Below are 6,204 nucleotides of genomic sequence, written 5' to 3'. Positions count from 1 at the left end.
TGAAGGTCCTTAGGTGGGACTGAGTAATTTGCTTGCTGCAGATAGAGTTCCAAGTCACATGATACTTCAGAGGGGCTGGTTTTCTGGCTACAAGGTGAAGAGTTGCCCAATTCTGTTAATACTTAAGAATTTATACTGGGAATGGCAAAGAAATTCTGGAAACTAGGTTCCCTAAAGCACTATAAAAATTTTCAGAGAGAATTAGAAAAACAATTAGAAAAGGAAATTTCCTAGTGCAGCTGTACAAAAAATAGAACCTTTCAGCTTTAGAGAAAGATATGATATGATGGACTTTGACAAACCCGTACAGAAGCTGTCACATAAAAAAAAAAAAAAAAAAACACGAGAGAATGAGGAGGTATCTCAACATTTCATATCCAGCACTACTCTTCCTGCATTTTGCCATGTCCCCGGGTGCCCTAAGCAGCGAGTTTATAACAAGGAAAATACCTGATCTCAAGTCACCTCCACTTCATAAATGCAGTAAAAAGATGAAACGAAAATGGAAAACACAAAACCAACCAACCAAAAACGATTAGAAAGAAAAGAAAAAACAAACAAAAACAAACAAACAGTAGAAGAAAAACATACAAACAAACGAAAAAAAAACAACAGTGCACAAAAAAAAAAAAAGTTAACAAAACGGAAATGCCTGAGAGGAAACTCGGTCTCCGTACTCGACAATGTAATTTTCATTAGACGAGAGAGCAAGTGAAACCTCCGAAGACGGCCGGGAGGGTGTTGCAGCAGCTGTCGGCCGCCCAGCGCCGCTGGCTCTTGCGCGAGTCGGCGGTGAGCGACACCTCGTGCGAGTAGGAGTGCAGGAAGGCGCGGACGCCGTCGATGCCCACGAAGTGCGAGGCCGGGACGCCGCGCAAGGCGCCGCTGGCCGGCGGCAGCAGCTGCGAGCGGCGCCAGCGCCGCAGGCGCAGCGCCAGCAGCAGCAGCAGGAAGGCGAGGAAGAGGCAGGACACGGCCGCCACGGCCAGCACCAGCCAGCGCGTCAGGCTGCCGGCGGGCTCGGCCGGCGCCGCCGCGCTGCCCAGCTCCGAGAGCAGCTCGGCCACGCTCTCGGCCAGCACCACCGTCAGCGTGGCCGTGGCCGACAGCGCCGGCCGGCCCTGGTCCTTCACCACCACCACCAGGCTGTGCCTGGGCGCGTCGCGGGCCAGCGGCGAGCGCGCCGTGCGCACCTCGCCGCTGTGCAGCCCCACGCGGAAGAGCCCCGGCTCCGTCGCCTTGGCCAGCTCGTAGGACAGCCACGCGTTCTGCCCCGCGTCCGCGTCCACCGCCACCACCTTGGCCACCAGCGCGCCGGGCTCCGCCGAGCGCGGCGCCAGCTCCACGCCCGTCCAGCCCGCGCCCGGAGCCGCCGCCGGCGGGTACAGCACCTGCGGCGCGTTGTCGTTCTCGTCCACGATCAGCAGCCGCACCGACACGTTGCTGCTCAGCGCCGGCGCGCCGCCGTCCTCCGCCCGCACCCACAGCCCCAACTCGCGCACCTCCTCGTAGTCGAACGAGCGCAGCGCGTACAGCGCGCCCGTCTCCGCCTGCACCGACACGTAGGACGACAGCGGCGCGCCCCGCACACGCCCCTCCGCCAGCCGGTACCGCACGCGCGCGTTCTGCCCCCAGTCCGCGTCCCACGCGCGCACCGTCAGCACCAGCGCGCCCTCGGCGTTGTTCTCGGCCAGACGGGCGCTGTAGCGCGCCTCCGCGAACACCGGCGCGTTGTCGTTCACGTCCAGCACGCGCAGCGCCAGCACCGCTGCTCCGCAGCGACGGCGACCCGCCGTCCGCCGCCCGCACCGTCACGTTGTACTCCGACACCTCCTCCCGGTCCAGCTCCCGCGCCGTCACCACGCTGTAGTAGCTGCCCACCGAGCTCCGCAGGCGGAACGGCACGTCCCCGACCAGCGAGCACCGCACCTCGCCGTTGGCGCCCGAGTCCCGGTCCTGCACTTGCAGCAGGGCCACCACCGTCCCCGACGGCGCGTCCTCAGAGACCTCGCTCAGCGCCGACGACACAGTCAGCTCGGGCGCGTTGTCGTTCACGTCGGTCACCGAGATCGTGACTGTAGCTGTGTCTAAAAGCTCCCTGCTATCCCGTGCTTGCACGCTGAATTCCTAGGTGTCGTTTTCCTCGAAGTCCAGACTCCTCACCAACCTGATCGATCCCGACTCGGGATGCAGGTGGAATATCTTTGAGGCTTCATCAGTTATTTTCTTCAAAGAGAATTTCATGTTCGCGTTGAGTCCCTTGTCAGCGTCGGTGGCCGTGAGGGTAAGGAGCGTGGAGCCCATGGGCACGTCCTTTGGCACGCGCACCGCATACACCGCCTGGCTGAACACGGGCGCGTTGTCGTTGGCGTCCAGCACAGACACGTGGATGCGCGCCGTGCCCGTCCGCACCGACTCGCCGCCGTCGCTCGCCCTCAGCACCAGCTCGTGAAATGCTGCCTCCTCCCGGTCCAGCACCTTGGCCAGCACCAGCTCGGGACGCTTCTCACCGTTGGCTCCCGCCTGCACGGACAGCGAGAAGTGCTCGTCGCCGCTCAGCTCGTAGCTCTGCAAGGAATTCACTCCCATGTCCGAGTCGTGAGAATCGGCCAGGGAAAACCACGACCCCGGTGCTGTCGTCACGCTCATTCTCAGTTCCATATCTGCATATCCGAAGCTTGGCGCATTATCGTTAATATCTGTGATTTCTACTTCAATGTCGTAGACCTTCATCTTGCCCTCCACGATCACCTCACAGTGCAGCACACATCACTCCACCAGCCGGCACAGCTGCTCTCTATCTAGCCTCTCCGCCGTCACCAGGTGGCTGGTGTTGGCATGCAGAGTGAAATATCGTGTCCTACCTCAGTCCAAGATGCAGGCGCCGCGGTCGCGGAGTGCCGCCAGCTGCAGCGCCAGGTCCTTGGCCACGTCGCGCACGAAAGAGCCCTTGGGCAGCTCCTCGGGCACCGAGTAGCGCAGCTGCCCCCACGCCGCCTCCCACACCGCCACCAACACGCAGCACAGCAGCGCTCGCTGCCTCCGGCCTCAGCACCCTTCTCTCGACGTCATTTCCCAGACCGGTCACTCTCCCTTTCAGGCCAAGAGCCGTCCCCGCGTTCTCCGCGTTCCTTCCGCTGAGCCTCGTCCCGAACAGCCTGTCCGGGCTCACTGACCCCGTGCCCCTTTTGCCTTGGACCTAGTAGCCCAGCCTTAACCAACAGCGACAGTCGCAGCCTCGCACAACTGCAGTCTTGGGCCTCTTCAGTGTCCTGTGTTTGCTCGCGTGGCAGGTCTGCTGCTACTCGCCTGCTGCTCATGAAATAAGGCCTGACACACACTGAACAGCTGTGCCATCACGATAGCATGTCTCACCCTAATCGCCATGAAACCAACTCGGAGCACCGAAGACCTCGCGGGGAGATCGAAGTGCCTGGCAATATCTGTACTTAACGGCAACAAGGACCTGGGCAGAGAAGCTTGTATAAAAAACATGGCCAGTTAGAGGAGGAAAATGCTTTTTGTGTGTACTGTCGTCCCACCCTGTCAGCTACAATTCCTTGTTTCCACAACAGAAACGAGTTACTGCACCCCAGAACACACTGTTTAAACGAGGCAGCGGTCTGTAGGACTGATTGTGGGTGGAGACTGCGCTGAGGTACCAGAACCTGGCCTTTGCCTTCTGCCTCTCCTTCTGACAAGTCCTGCCCAGTGCATTGCTTCCTAAATGGCACCTCTTAGGGCCCCCTAGGCAACAATCTTCACTGTTATAGCATTTAAGCTATCAGAAGACCTTCTGAACTGCCTCAGACATGCTGATGTTTGGCTTAGAACAACTGAGAATCAGCAGTTTTACAGCAGGAGGTGCTGGTTCATTGCAATGCCAGTAAGAAAGACACTAAGACTCTGTGAGGTGTCAATCACGATTCAAGTGAATAGAGTGAAGACGATAAGAAGAGATGAGTATGAGTAATCTCATCTCCCTTTAGAGGCTGGGAACCCTGAGTGGCACACCTTCCAAATGGGTTCCAGCTACATGCCATGTACCATGCAAACCCCATCTGTAGGAGATTGTGAGTGTCCCCTCATTGGTCATTCAGGCTATTTTAGGGTTTTCTGCAAGAAAGCAACTCTATTCATCATTTCTACCAAAATGTTCTTGCTATAGTGTTAGATGAACAGTATACTTTTTCAGTGTAGATGTGACCAGTACAGAGCAGGTAGTGCCTGCAGGCTCTGCTTTTACAAGGAGCTGGAAAAGTTTATCCTGCGACCAAGGGAATTATGCAGCACAACACAGGCCTTCATCTGCTCAGATTACCTTTACACATGTTTGGTCACTCCTTAGTGGACAATGGTCTCGTCAGAATCACAAAACCTGTCTTTGGCACATAACTCTTTATTGGGACCCTTGCAGAAGGGCCAGCCTTAATCTGCTGCAGTTCTTGAGAGCAAAGCCTCCCACCAAGGGTAGTTTTTCCTACCAAATGCCCAGCTCCTGGTGCTCCCCAGAAATGTCACCAGAGGAAGATATACAATGACTTTGAGCCATCTGTCAATTGACACTCCTACTTTGCACAAATGCTTTGTGCTCAAAGGCCTTACCATTGCCATTCATCTCTGGAGCTGTTGAGAAAGTCAGAAAGGTCACTGCCCTGAACATCACTGCTTTCCAGAGGCCTTTGCACACTCAGGGTCCCAGCTAGTGGAAAGGCCACTTTTCTTTGTCCAGCAAGTAACAGAGCTGTGTCACAGTCATATGCTCAGCATCCCAGAATTCCAGAACAGTTGAGCATGTCAGGGAATCTCTAGAGGTCATTTGGTCCAATCCCTGCTCCAGCAGGGCCACCTAGAACAGGTTGCCAAGGACCAAGTCCAGACAGCTTTGGAAGATCTGTAAGGATGGAGACTCCATAACACCTCTGGGCAACCTATGCTGATGCTCAGACTCCTGCACAGTAAAGAAGTGTTTCCTGATGTTCAGAGGGAACTTCTTCTGTTCCAGTGTGTGTGTCTATTTCCTCTTGTCCTGGTATTGGGCACCACTGAAATGAGCCTGGCTCTGTCTTCCGCTCACCCTCCTTTCAGGTATTTGTATATATAGACAAGTACCCCTGATCCTTCCTTTCTCCCATCTGAACAGCCCTAGCTCTTTCAGCCTTTCCTCATAGCAGAGATGCACCAGTCCCTTCAGCATCTTTGTGGCTATATGCTCGGGTCTTTCCAGTATGTTCATGTCTCTCTGATCTGCACACGCTACTATAAGTATGGCCAAACCAGAGTTGAGTTAATGGGTTGGATGGATCACCCCCCCTTAAACTCTTGGCAATACTTTGCCTAATCCAACAAAGAACACTCTTAGCCTTCTTTGCAGTGTGGGCTCATTGGTCATGTCCAACCTGTTGTGCAACAGGACCCGGAGGCCCTTTTCTGCAAATTGTCTTTCCAGCATGGTAACACCCAGCATGTCCTGGTGCCTGGGGTTGTTAAATAACATATGTAGGACTTTGTAGTTCTCCTTGGTGAAGTTTTGTCTCATCTGATAACACACACAAGGTATGCTCTGCCCTGTTAACCAAATCATGTATGAAGAGGATAAACAGAACTGCAACCAGTATTGACACATGGGATACAACAATAGTTCCTGGCATCCAACAGGATTTTGTGCCACTGATCACCACACTTCTGAGCCCAGCTGCTCTTCCACTTCTTATGCTCAGTGCTCACAAAGCCCACAAGAGGCCTGCCAGCAATTCCCCAGTGCCTACTCTTTTCCTTCAGACACTAGTGGCCACGTCTCCAGGTAGAGGACATGTGACTGCAAAACAATACCTCAATCAAGGAACAAAATTAAAAAAAAAAAAGAACCTAGAATTGGAAAAAAGCCTGGATCCTTTACAGAGATTTCCTGGAAAGAACATTACTACGAAGACTCTATCCACAACAGCATCCTTTCTATTGCCAGAATGGCACACGGACACTCATTTGATTTCACATTTACAGACAAGGGTATCCTGGATTAAAAATGATACATTGTATAATGCAACACAACAGAACATGAGGGTGTTTAAATATCCAGTCCAATAACACCTTCTTTCCAACAACCCATTGTTATAGGTTGGGTGTCAGTCCTTCTTAAGGGGAATTGGTAAGACAATGTTTAAACACACAGTCAGATGAGAAAGGGAAAAAAAGGAAAATTTA

General features: G+C 54.0%; 1 pseudogene; it reads right to left on the bottom strand.

Moving 5' to 3' along the window:
• Positions 1–599: 599 nt before the first annotated feature.
• Positions 600–4,618, bottom strand: LOC106049867 (protocadherin gamma-A2-like; annotated as a pseudogene).
• Positions 4,619–6,204: the final 1,586 nt, after the last annotated feature.

This window comes from Anser cygnoides, chromosome 14, assembly GCF_040182565.1.
Source record: "Anser cygnoides isolate HZ-2024a breed goose chromosome 14, Taihu_goose_T2T_genome, whole genome shotgun sequence".
Classification (NCBI taxonomy): Eukaryota; Metazoa; Chordata; class Aves; order Anseriformes; family Anatidae; genus Anser; species Anser cygnoides.
This window is presented reverse-complemented; position numbering and strand designations above follow the sequence as displayed.